Source organism: Schistocerca cancellata, chromosome 8, assembly GCF_023864275.1.
Source record: "Schistocerca cancellata isolate TAMUIC-IGC-003103 chromosome 8, iqSchCanc2.1, whole genome shotgun sequence".
NCBI classification, from domain to species: domain Eukaryota; kingdom Metazoa; phylum Arthropoda; class Insecta; order Orthoptera; family Acrididae; genus Schistocerca; species Schistocerca cancellata.
Window position 1 is genome coordinate 426,562,171 of NC_064633.1, and position 14,252 is coordinate 426,576,422.

The 14,252-nt window shown below is 42.8% G+C and overlaps 1 protein-coding gene across 1 annotated transcript in view; it reads left to right on the top strand.

Moving 5' to 3' along the window:
* The window catches only part of LOC126094621 (uncharacterized), a 122,045-nt gene that overhangs the window by 41,100 nt on the left and 66,693 nt on the right, over positions 1-14,252 (top strand). The window lies entirely within an intron of this gene.

The following is a 14,252-nucleotide window of genomic DNA, read 5'->3' on the forward strand; positions in this document are numbered from 1 at the left end:
CCCGATATCACTACCGGTTTACTCGTAAGCTGCGTAAGTAGCTTGGGTCGAATGGATGGATGTCGATGACAGCAAGCAGCACTGCGATTATGCTGAGACAGCGGATGATCAATGAATTTATCGTCGAGAGAAAGTGGGTGTACGATGCCAGTACGGCCACTCTGAAGGCAAACGGCAGTAGGCTGTCCCGCAGGAAGCATCGTGATATTCGCTGTAATAGATTAAGGAGATCACAGAAACCTAAATATCATGGCAGGAGAAAAAACGAACGTGTTTCATCTTAAGCACTGCACTTCGTCGCTTGGTTGTTAATATCTCAATATTTATTTGAAGCGAGAAGAAATGTTGTGAAAAATTTAAACTTTTTGATCAGATAGAGATCTCAGCCCGTCTAAATGATAAATGCAGACCACATTCGCTTGGATATTTTCAAGAGAACAACGCCCCGTTGTTATAATCCTTCGTTAAGAGTGCACAATACATTTTACGAAGGTGATGCCCCACAGCTCTAAATACCTGAAGAACATTGTGTTCTGCAGACAGGAGCTGCTGGTAAAATTTAGTTATTGAAGAACCAGATCTGATTCACGGGACATCATCATGTTCATTTGATCTCTAGGTGATAAGAAAATCACGTAATGTATTATTTGACGCAATTATGTTTTATGAACCTGGCTGTTCAATACAGAAATTTGAATTGTAGCTCTGTAGAACACGTTTTCGAACTCTTCATCACTGAATTCGATGTGTGTTTGAAGTAAAACAATTTTTAAACAAATAGTGTTACTTGCCTTTCTTTTTTTTCTGTTTATAATTTTGGGGCGCACTCGGCTCACGTTACTTTTTGTTGCATTTGCAAGCGAACTTCGGTTTCTTTTGCATCCGAAATGCCTTCATTTTCTTGTGCGTCAAGTTGATTGTATCGTATAATGACGGGACACAGTATCTTTCTTTCGGATTCTTCGTCACGATTCAACCTCTTCGTCGTTCACTGTTGAAAGCAAATTGCACATTGTTATTCATAAAAATGAATTCAGAGTCGAATGCACCTCTGCAAAGACGCACATGGGAAGTAAAATAGTGTCACAATGACGTTGTGTGTCGTGTTCAGAAATTTGGAGGTCATTACACCCTAGCAACATAATGCCTCCTCACACCATAATACATGGACCACCAAACCGCTCTTGTTCGACAATGTTCCTAGGTGCATTACACGTTCGCGTGATCGTTTTGGTGTTCCAGGTGTTATGGTGTGGGGAGTAATGGTCCTGCATTGGCATACTGTCCTGCATTGGCATACTGTACACTCATCGGTCAAAGGTTATGTGGCACCGTACTCATTCCCCATGTGCGTCTTTTGAGTGGTGGATTGGGCTCTGACTTCTCTTTTATGGATGACAATGGGATATCACGTCGAATAGCACAAGTGAGGGAGCTATTGGAACGAAATGATGTTCGGCGGATGGACTTGCCTGCCATTTCCCCGACTTGAATACCGCAGAACACTTTTGGAATGGGTTGGGGAGACGTACTGCGGCGCGTCCACATGTACCAGCCATCATCCAGCTGTTGTAACCGCGCTCGTGGGGGAGTGGAACGCCCTACCACAACAAGTGCACGTTGCAGTCCAAACATTGCTCTCACAAGGAAACCTCCCCATTGCACCCCCCTCAGATTTAGTTATAAGTTGGCACAGTAGATAGGCCTTGAAAAACTGAACACAGATCAATCGAGAAAGCAGGAAGAAGTTGTGTGGAACTACGAAAAAAATTAGTAAAATATACAAATTGAGTAGCCCATGCGCAACATTGGCAACATCAAGAAGAATGTGACTTCAGGAGCGTCGTGGTCCCGTGGTTAGCATGAGTAGCTACGGAATAAGAAGTCCTTGGTTCGAGTCTTCCCTCGACTGAAAATTTTACTTTCTTTATTTTCGCAAAGTTTTGATCTGTCCGTTCGTTCATTGACGTCTCTGTTCACTGCAATAAGTTTAGTGTCAGTGTTTTGCGACCGCACAGCAAATCCGTGCGATTAGTAGACGAAAGGACGTGCCTCTCCAATGGGAACCGAAAACATTTGATCGCAAGGTCATAGGTCAACCGATTCCTCCACAGGAAAACACGTCTCATATATTCTATACGACACTGGTGACGGCATGTGCGTCACATGACAGGAATATGTTGTCGATCCACCTAACTTGTACACTTAGCGAATGGGTAAAAAGATTCTTCTACCTTGCCCGATTTAGGTTTTCTTGTGGATGTGATAACACTCCCAAAAAAGTGATGAAAATATAAGAGTTTTTCACATAACCTGAAAATAAAAAATTAAAATTTTCACTGGAGGGAAGACTTGAACCTAGGACCTCTCGTTCCGTAGCTGCTCTTGTTAACCACGGGACCACGGCGCTATTTGACAGCCACTCTCCTTGATGTTGCCTATCTTCGCATGGACTACTCAGTTTGTATATTTTACTAATTTTTTTCATAGTTCCACACAACTTCTTCCTGTTTTCTCGATTGATCTGTGTTCAGTTTTTCAAGGCCTATCCACAGTGCCAACTGATAACTAAATCTGAGGGAGGTGCGATGGGGAGGTTCCCTTGTCAGTAGTGCTCACACAACCTATTAAGAACGACGTTCCGCCTTTTGTAATACCCAGGGAGCCACCATAAATCGCGGTGACCTCAGTGTAATTATACTCTCTGAATAAAAGTGTCATTTTTGTTCTAGTTGCGCGTTTATTTAAGTTACTTTCTTACTACATTGTAGCTGACCTTCCTTGACAACAAAAATGGTTCAAACGGCTCTAAGCATATGGGACTTAACATCTGAGGTCATCAGTCCCCTAGATTTTTCATTATTAAATTTGCACACCAGTACAGTTTCGGCAACGTGCCATTGTTTGGCAGACGTAAAAAACTAGTACAAGATAAAATTTATTGTGTTCCTTTTTGTCAAGTTCCTAAATAAAGGTCCAACCACGCAACGGCTCAGGAAGTAAATATAACGTCGTTTTTAAATTTTACACAAACTGTGGAGCAAACCTTTTATTCTACTCCAATTCCTTCGATTAGACCAAGTGGAGTAGGTGTTACGATACAGTCACATTAGTGAGTTGCAGTGGTTTCGATCTCCGTCCGCCTGTGCTGCTTCTCGTTCACGATTCGCCTATGCTGGAATGGTTCAACTTATAAACCTTTACAGGGCCTTACCTCATAGTGCACAGATAAAACCGCCACAGGTCCTGTACTATTTGATTTATTGGCTAGTCCCGGTCATCAGACGAGAGCATCCTCAGGTATTCATAGCGCTGGTAGCGACAAGTTAGAGGTATAAAACACCGCTCGGCATCATCGTCGACATGAAGTTTTTGATAACGGCGATGCCGAGCGGTGATTTAAGCGTCTGAGGTGATGCCACCAGGGCTATGAATACCTGAAGATGCTCGTGTCTGACGAGCAGAATTGGTCAATAAATCAAGTAATACGCACCTGTGGTGGGCTTATCTGTACATTAATTACAACCCTCGCTGTATACCATGCAGGTGATGCCTGTGTTTGCTAAGAATCTTAGCTCAATGGACAGACACGTCTCAGGTGAAGAATGCAGCACCCACCTCGTAATTTTGTAAATATATACTTTAGCCTCAAATTACGCATATGCCGTACCAATTTCGAGTTGTTAGCACCGTCAGATGATTTTAATTTACACAGTACAACTTGAACCTTGAAGAATCATCAGTAGATGACTTGAATACGTTACGTAGTACGGCTTGTACTACTGTGTAACGTATTCAAATCATTTGACGACGACTTGCTAAGAAATCAAAAGTAGTAATCATAGTCTACCATATGTGTAACGTCCGCCTGATATACACATGGTGAACCGAAATTCGTACATTCGCACGCCGCAGCTCAGTTTATTGCATACTAAGGTAACAGCAATGTCTGTAACAATATTTCCTCCCGTGCTCATTTTCCGTAGAAACCTGACGCCGAAGAAATGCATTTCGGCAACACTGTTATCACATTAGTTAACTTGCTCATAATGAGTACTAAGGGGCGATCTGTGAATATCCAACTTGAAGAAAGGGAACTTCTCAGCCAAGATCGGGTTCTATTTTTTTAAAAAATATTTTAGCTTCTACCTGCACAAAAAGATAAAACAATAAAAAATACATAATTCCAGTTGACAATGACATGAATACGTAAGCGACCTCTAGTGGCACTAAATTGAATTGGTGACTTTCTCTGCGTATCTGTTCAGCGGCGCTCTTGCATCAGTGATGTACTCCGTGATCTGTAAGTGGTGACGGATGCACTTGCGGAAACATTTTGTAAATACTGTGTTTAACTTTGAACATATTGTATACACTGGTTTGACATGCCAACGCATCTTACGTGAACTGTCGCGCTAATTAAGATAGCCGGCCGGAATGGCAGAGCGGTTCTAGGCGCTACAGTCTGGAACCGCGCGACCGCTACGGTCGCAGGTTCGTATCCTGCCTCGGGCATGGATGTGTGTGATGTCCTTAGGTTAGTTAGGTTTAAGTAGTTCTAAGTTCTAGGGGACTGATGACCTCAGAAGTTAAGTCCCATAGTGCTCAGAGCCATTTTTTTTTAATTAAGATATGGAGTACAGTTATAGAGCATATTTGTCACATGGGTCAACCTGTACAAAAGTATGTCTCAAAATAATTCAATCTATGTATTATAGTTTTCATAAAGTTTACCCCGCACACTATCCTCCTATACAAAATTGACGATTCTTTGACCCCTCACGATACCAATCGTGCGACTGTTCCTTCACACAGAAGTTTATCTTTTCCGTCCTATTGAGGATTGTTGTAAAGGCTGACAGCCATTTTCTGTTCTTAATTTATGTACTTTACAAACAACTGTGAAGGGCGTGGAAGAGAATGCTTAGAGTTTGACAACATGTCAGGTTTTCTTCCCGTTTTAATTGCATACGAAGCGAGTTGAGAATGAATTTTTAAACGCCTGTGACTGAGCTGTAATTTGTGAAACCTTGAATTTACCGTCTCTATAGGAAAATGTGTAGAAGTCTGAAGCTCTATGGTCGCCGTGGTCGTCACTCCGAAGATTTCTTTCATACATCCCTTCACGGTAGTCTATCTTGTGCAAACCTTTTCATCCCTACATAGCCGCTGCAGCCTACATCCATTTCACCCTACTTACAATAGTCGGACGTTGGTTTCCCCCTAAACTTACAATACCCCCTCCTCCTCCCTTACCATATTGACGATTCCTTGACGCCTCTGGTTGTGTCTATCAACCGACCCCTAAAATGTTAGGTTGAGCCACAAATTTTTCTCCCATTTGCATTCGCTACCTAGTCATCAGTGGTCCGATCCACCCATTTAATAGTCAGAATTCCTTTGTAACGTGACATCTCAAAATTTTTACGGTTTATCGTACACATCTCATTTACGTACAAGGCTACACTATAGACAAGTATCTTCAGGAAAGGCTTCCTACCAGTTAAATTTCTCTTTTTCAGAAACGATTTTCAGAATTTTTTGAAAAAGTTTATATAAAATCATTTAATTGTCTAGCTCGCAAACAATATGAAGTATTAAATTTGGAACCTACTTTCGATTGTTCACTCACCCATCCTAAGATGAACCGCGGCAAATACAATGTACACGGAAAGAATTTTTTGTGTTTGCCACAGCAGCCACTGGACAGAATTTTTTTTATTCAATTAGCGGTACGATCGTTTTGATTACCTTCAAACTGATCTGCATCCATGAAGCTAACAGAGAAAAAGTTGAAATGTGTAACGATAAGCGGTATTCTCACATGGATTAAAACTATGATGTAAAATAACCACAAATGCCCAAAAATGTTGTAATTTTAATCCACGTGATAATATCACTTTTCCCTAGATATTTCAGTTGCAAAAAATGGTTCAAATGGCTCTGAGCACTATGGGACTCAACATCTTAGGTCATAAGTCCCCTAGAACTTAGAACTACTTAAACCTAACTAACCTAAGGACATCACACACACCCATGCCCGAGGCAGGATTCGAACCTGCGACCGTAGCAGTCCCGCGGTTCCGGACTGCAGCGCCAGAACCGCTAGACCACCGCGGCCGGCATTTCAGTTGCTTTCCCTCTTAACTTCCTGCATGTAGATCAATCGGGAGATGACCAAGACGATCGAAACCGGTAATTGAATAAAAAAAAAAAATTTGAGATGAGTGACTGCTATCGAATTTACAATGAAACTTCATACCATTGGATCGCTGTCACTGCTTGTCAAGCATACAATAAGGCTAGACTATATCGTCTACATATCTTGGTACTTTTTCATATTAGAGACAACTTCCATAAATCGCTAGCTATACCAGAGTAGTGAAAAGTGATGATTCTAAACCATGCTTATAAAACTGACCTTGAGTAAAATTTTTTTTGCATTTGTTCGTTAAAAAAGGTAACAATGAAGCCCAAAAGGTTTTGTACTCTAGATTAATGTTATAAGTATGATTTACAATCATTGCTTTTCATTACGTTGGTATAGCCAGCGCTTTATGGAAGTTGTCTCTAATATCACAACGTACCAAGATATATAAGACGAAGGATGGTTGTATGAACAAACGTAACTAGTTATCAAATTTGATGTTGTGCGTGGTTTGCGATCTAGACAATTAAATATTTTGTATAGTTTTTTTAAATATCTGAAAATACTTAGGATAACTTTCTCCATTTCCTGATAATGTTAGCCGCCCGGGGTAGCCACGCGGTCTAGGGCGCCTTGGCCTCCCCCCATCGCGGTTTTGAGTCCTCCCTCGGGCGTGGGTGTGTGTGTTGTCCTTAGCGTAAGTTAGTGTAAGTTAGATTAAGTAGTGTGTAAGCTTAGGGGCCGATGACCTCAGCAGTTTGGTCCCATAGGAGCTTACCAGCGCCACCTGACAATGTTACTACTAGAAACGATTTGCTTGTGTCTGCCAGTGAGTATTTTATGTCCTCTCTACTACCGCCCCCGTGTTTTTTGCTGCCCAAATACGGGGACCATTCAGTAAGAAAGGAAACACATTTTTTTTCTGAAAGCAGGTTGGTTTTATTCCAATACACCATATTATTTTCAGCTCTTTTGGCCACGAAATCCTGTTTTTCAACATAATTTCCGTTCAATACGGCGGCCTTACGCCACCGTACTGGGATGACCTGTTTTTCCGCAGGGTACCACTATTCTGGTCGACGTCAGAGTGGACACCTTGCTGCATCAATAACCTCCTTATCATTTAAATACTGTTTCCCGCAGTATCAGCCTCGTAACGCGCAAGCAACTCTGCACAGATGGTCCTTTGTTACTCTTTACGGTCTTCTATTAAGCGATGCTGTCACCAGCGGGCATACAACTCTGAGTGCCCAACTGCTGAACGAATCTGTCAGCACTACCAACACAGATGTCCAGTTGTGCAGCGAGGTATTTAAATGCGATCCGACCGTCACCTCGAATGACAGTGTCCGACGTTCCAACATTTCTGGAGTCATAGCTGTGTGCAGCCGGTCGGCACGTGGGAGAGTGGACAAGTTTTTCGACCTTGATGACAGATGCCTCGCCCAAGGACTCACCGTGCTTTTTCTCACTGCCGGTACTCCGTAGTCATGCTACAAACGCCTACGAATATCCGCGATTCTCTGATTAACCTCCAAAAGAAACTCAATGACAGCTCTCTGCTTGCATCGCACCTCCGTTGCAGACGCCATTTTTAAGGTTACGTATAGTGCCACCATTTTTCAAATGGTTCAAATGGCTCTGAGCGCTATGGGACTTAACATCTGAGGTCATCAGTTCCCCAGAACTTAGATCTACTTAAACCTAACTAACCTAAGGACATCATACACATCCATGCCCGAGGCAGGATTCGAACCTGACTGAACCCAGACTGAAGCGCCTAGAACCGCTCGGCCACACTGGCCGGCCCGCCATTTATCGGAACTTCATGAAACTATAGGGGCTGGAGCGGGAATATTTCACGATGTTCCACAAGAAATGCCGCATTTTTTCAAACAAAACTGGCCGAGAAAAAAGTGTTGCATTACTTATTGAACTCCCCTCGCAACAAATGTTAAGTATAAATGGATATGTCCGCTGAAATTTATTTCTGAGTCGGGAAATGGATCTTGTAGCGAAAACCATATGTAATACGACATCCACGATAGGAATTAGCCACAGGTGTCTTTAAAATGCTCCGCCCAGGTGGAACTATCCATCTTCCGGTCGGAAGCCGACATCCACGCGTCTAGAGCAGTGGTAATGAATCGCCGAAAGTCAATAATTAAAAGCGGTAGGTGTCGGTGCAGGTGATGGATGATGACACGGCAGGGGCGCATTCAAGGCCGACGACAGTAGAGCTGGCACGCAGCAGGTTTCGCGGCCGCTTCGCCACCCGGCAGCAGGCAGGCTGTTTACCAGCGCGCCATTCGGAATAACACGTCGTCGATACCGCGCCCCGCCAGGTCGGAAACGAGAGAGTGCATTAATTTTCGGTGGCACCACGCGAGAGAGAGAGAGAGAGAGAGAGAGAGAGAGAGAGAGAGAGATAGAGAGAGAGCCGGCGCAAACAGTGTGCGAGGCAGGGCAGCGGCAGCGGCTGCAGCGAGAAATGACGCGCTGGCCGCTTGCGGCGTTTTTAAGCCTTCGGTGATTTGTGAGCTTGGGCACCATTAATTTGGTGTCCCGGCCCGCTGCCGCTGCGCGTGGTTTGCCGGCGATCGCGTGAAAAGCCGTGACAGCTGCGCGCTGGGCGCGATGCACTTGTCAACGATGCTGCGCGAGCACGCGGTTGGAAAAACTCTGGCGTGTTCCAGCGCGGGCTTGTTTGCATATCGTGAATTAAATTGGCGGCTCTACTTTATAAAAATGAAATACAGCGAGTAGTCTGTTTAATGAATAAAAAATGAAAACAGTATGTGGGGCACTACTGGGGAACTTAGATAATGTATTTTTCCGTTACACTTTCTCCTGAAAGGTGGAAGATGTATACAAAGGAACTATATGAGGGAGATGAACTTGAAGGCAGTATTATAGAAAGGGAAGAAGACATAGATGAAGATAACATGGGAGATATGATACTGCGAGAAGAATTTGCCACAGCACTGAAAGACTTAGGTCGAAACAAGACCTCTGGAGTAGCCGACTTGTTGTCAGAACTATTGACAATCTAGGGAGAACCACCCATGAGAAAACTATTCCATCTGTTGTAAAAGATGTGTGAGACGATGGAATACCCTCAGAGTTTAAGAAGAATGTCATAATTCGAATTCCACAGAAAGCAGGTGCTGACACGTGGGAATATTACAGAACTATCAGTTTAAAAAATCATGGTTGAAAAATACTAACACGAATTCCTTACAGAAAAAGTCGTAGAAACCTTTCTCGAGGAAGATCTCTTATTATTCCCTGATTCCTGAGAACAGCAGGAACACCCGAGGCAATACTGACTTCTCTTAGGAGATAGGTTAAGCAAAGGCAAACCATCGCTCTTAGGAGATAGGTTAAGCAAAGGCAAACCTACGTTTATTACATTTGTAGACTTGGAGAAAGCTTCTGACAATATTGACTGGAATACTGTCTCTGAAATTCTGAAGGTAGCAGAGTTAAAATACACGCAGCAAAAAGCACTTTACAACTTGTACAGAAGCTAGACGGCAGTTAAGAGTTGAAGGCTACGAAAGGGGCGTAGTGGTTCGGAAGGGAATGAGGCAAGGTTGTATCCTACCCACGATGCCGGGTTCCCGGGTTCGATTCCCGGCGGGGTCAGGGATTTTCTCTGCCTCGTGATGACTGGGTGTCGTGTGATATCCTTAGGTTAGTTAGGTTTAAGTAGTTCTAAGTTCTAGGGGACTGATGACCATAGATGTTAAGTCCCATAGTGCTCAGAATCCGAACATTGATGGCTCTAAGCACTATGGGACTTAATATCTGAGGTCATCAGTCCCCTAGACTCAGAAATACTTAAACCTGACAAACCTAAGGAAATCGCACACAGCCATGCCCGAGGCAGGATTCGAACCTGCGACCGCAGCAGCACCGCGCTTCGAGACTGAAGCGCCTAGAACTGCTCGGCCACAGCAGGCGGCCAATCCGTACATTGAGCAAGCACTAAGGGAAACCAAAGGAAATTTTGCAGTGGGAATTAAACTTCAGGAAGAAGAAATCAGAGCTTCTAGGTTTGCCGATAACATTGTAATTTTGTCAGAGACAGCAAAGGACTTGGAAGAGCATTTGAAAGAATCGGCGAGCGTCTCGAAAGGAGGATATAAGACGAACATCAATAAAAAGGAAAACAAGGATAAAGAAATGTAGTCGATTTAAATCAGATTATGCTGAGGAAATTACGTTAGAGAACCAGACATTAAAAGCAGTAGACGGGTTTTGCTATTTGGGCAGCAAAGTAACGGATAATGGCCGAAGTAGAGAGGATGTAAAATGTAGACTGGCGATGGCAAGAAAGGCGTTTCTGAAGAAGAGAAAGTTGTTCATATCGAATGTACATTTAAGTGACATAATGTCTTTTCTGAACGTATAAGTCTGGAACTGAAATATGGACGATAAACAGTTTAGAAAAGAAGAGAATAGAGGCTCTTGAAATGTGGTGATACAGCAGTATGCCGAAAATTAGACGGATAGATCGCGTAGTGAATGAGGAGGTACTGAAAAGAATTGAGGAGACAAGCAATTTGTGGGACACCTTGACTAATGAAGGGATCGGTTGATAGCAAACATGCTGAGACGTCAAGTGATCACCAGTTTTGCACTGGAGGGAGGTGTCGGAGGTAAAATTTGTAGAGAGCCCGGGAGATGAATAGTCAGCAGATTCAGTAGGATGCAGGGTGCAGTGGTTATTCGGAGATGAAGAGGCTTGCACAGGACAGGGTAGCGGCTAGAGTTGCATAAAACTAGTGCTCGGACTGAAGACTACAACTACAGACAACTTTCTCCCAGGGGAGATTGACTCAAGGTTAAAGTGACAGATTCGTAACCCGTAACAAATGATAATCGAATTATCTCCTGTGCCTGATTTAGCATATTCTCTACTGGTTTGTCAAGTCAAAGTAGTCCAACGCTCAGGGAATGGGTATAGGGGAATAGTTACTGGAATCGGGCACAAGGTCATAGTGCAGGTAGTTTGCCGTTGCTTCCCTTTGAACTGTCATGAAGGGCAACCGTGTGTCTGTGAATGTGTGTGAGTCTGAGGAGTGCTTGTACAGTACAGTGTTTGGTTTATGCTGTCTTGGATGAAGGGAAGGGAGAGTGTGAAACCTGATGCCAGCACATGGCCTACTCCTCTCGAATAGCACCAAGGGGTTCGCTGAGCTTAACGTCCCCCGCCGGCGGGCGGAATTCAGGACACAGGTTCAAAGGCCAGTGGAGAGGACACCTCCGGCCAAATACTGGCAGTGAAAATTTACTACCTGCTGGATTGGAATTGGTGTACGTCAGAATGGTGGGACTCGGCACAAGCGGGCTCTTTCAGCATCGTCTGATGAGGCTGATGCGTGGCACACCGATTTGGAAAAGGACTTGCCGATAATACACGGTTGCCCCGGGGTACATCTTCTTATAGTTTCTTTCATGTCCCTCAATGAAGAACAATCACTCCAGGAGACCCAATTACTTCTAAACCCAAGGACGAATGTTGCAGGTTTGGTCTTCTAACACAAAATGGGAAAGAAAGTTTTGTTATGTGGATATTTTGCATTTAAGAACATTTGATGTAGATATATATATATATAGAAAAACAGAGAGATGCCACTATTGTGAATACTTGGCATCGGTAAACATATGAAAGGCAATGTCAGCTCAGTTTTGAATAACATAACACACTTTCTTTTTTTCCCTCTGTTAAATAAAGTTCCTCTACTAGAAATGTTATGGAAATGGTTCTCGGCCAAGATGTCGGGTGTCGTTGCGCAATTCGCACAATACTTCATTGGTACAACTGACAGACATCTTCATATTGTTTACATACTGGGTGTTCCCCGTGCCGATGAAGTATTGTGGGAATTTCGCGACGACCTCCGACGTCTCGCCCGAGAACCATTTCTACAACTAGTACGTCAGGATAGCCTCAAGCAACACACCGATATATTAGATTACAACTGCAACTTCAACTTTATTTTTCGTCTTTTAAATGTAATGATATCCACATAATACACTTCACTGTTCATTTTTAGTTACATGAAACTACTTTTGCGTGACAAAAAAGTAATACATTCGTTTGTAAACATCAAAGCTCATCATGTTTTGTATACATTGTATCTGTATAGGTAATATCTGTATAAGTCGTACATAATTTTATCTGTGGTTGCAACATTCCGTTGTCATCTGGCAGGATGGACTAAGAAACCGAAGCTTAAGCTGATTCTAGACCAAATAAATAACATTTTTTGGAACATCAAGAAAGAATTTTCTATTGAATGTATTTAGCACGTTTTACTGACAACAGTATAAGACAAACAGGAGTCATGATGTTAATCAGTCAGTGTTCGAGGCACATGGGTGGTAAGGGGGAAGGAGATACAGGAGAAGCATTTTGCGCTTATGATTTGGGAGGGCGGGCGGAGGTGGAATGAGGAGGAAAGAAGGTACAAGCAGAAGACGGGGCTAGGCGGATTAAATAGCAGTCCAAAACAAATAAGAATCGAAAAAATTTGTGTTCAAATCCAACAAGGAATACTGTAACGTACGCCTTGAAACAGTGTATGTTTACATAATTTCTCATGTCCAGCAGACGTCGCTCAGGATACGTCAGCCAGGAAGTAAACAGCGAAAACACGCGACTGGACGAACAGGAGAAGAACCTCTGGACAAAAGCATCGTGTTTAGTGGACGCGAGGGAGAATTACCGAACTGTGTAGCGTGTTGTGGTGCTTAGAAGCTAAGTAGATACAGAACGCTACGTAGACTCGGGCACACAAATGTTAAAATATGCTAACCGGCGGGTCAAGTTCATTTACACCGAAATACATTACTGTTATTTTGAAGAGCGTTGAGAACCTTCATGTTTTTCATATTTGTCTGTTCACTGAGAACTTTCTTGTTTTTGTGCTGCACTAATTACCGTTACAGTCATCTTGTCTTTCAGGTTTAGGCCTGTAGGAGAAACTGTTCCTCCTGCTGGCTTATACACCAGAAAAATATTTGGAATGACTATCTGCATGTTCAATGTTCTCTTTCTAGTTCAGTTTATTGTTCTGTATTTTCTCAGTTACTCTTCTGTTTGTCATCGTATTTTATCCAAGGGTATACAGTATGCCAAGGGTCTCGAAACATTTCGGCAACCTCCAGTTTATTTTTGCTTCATGATATCTTGTTAGATATACAAAAGCGTTGTCTCACTGAATGTGTTTAATGAAAATCTGCCATTCTGGCGGGAAAAAAGCATAGTTACATATGAAAAATAAGTTGACACCTCTATGTCAGTCATTTTTTCGAAGGCGCTGCTGCTTGTAAGAAAATAAACCACCTATACCCGTCCTTCAGATTTTATTTATTGTGTAGAATGGGATAGGAATGATGATGGATATAGGATCACATTTGAGGAAGTGGAAAAAATGGTCAATAGATTGCAGTGCAATAAAGCGGCTGGGGTGGATGAAATTAAGTCGGAACTCATCAAATACAGTGAAATGTCAGGTCTTAAATGGCTACACAGGATAATTGAAATGGCCTGGGAGTCGGGACAGGTTCCACCAGACTGGACAAAAGCAGTAATCACACCAATCTTTAAACATGGAAACAGAAAAGATTGTAACAACTACAGAGGTATCTCTTTAATCAGCGTTGTGGGTAAAACTTCTCAGGTATTGTTGAAAGGAAAGTGCGAGTATTAGTTGAGGACCAATTGGATGAAAATCAGTGTGGGTTTAGGCCTCTTAGAGGTTGTCAGGACCAGATCTTTAGCTTACGGCAAATAATGGAGAAGTGTTACGAGTGGAACAGGGAATTGTATCTATGCTTTATAGATCTAGAAAAGGCATATGACCGGGTTCCTAGGAGGAAGTTATTGTCTGTTCTACAAGATTATGGAATAGGAGGCAAACTTTTGCAAGCAATTAAAGGTCTTTACATGGATAGTCAGGCAGCAGTTAGAGTTGACGGTAAATTGAGTTCATGGTTCAGAGTAGTTTCAGGGGTAAGACAAGGCTGCAACCTGTCTCCACTGTTGTTCATATTATTTATGGATCATATGTTGAAAAAAATAGACTGGCTG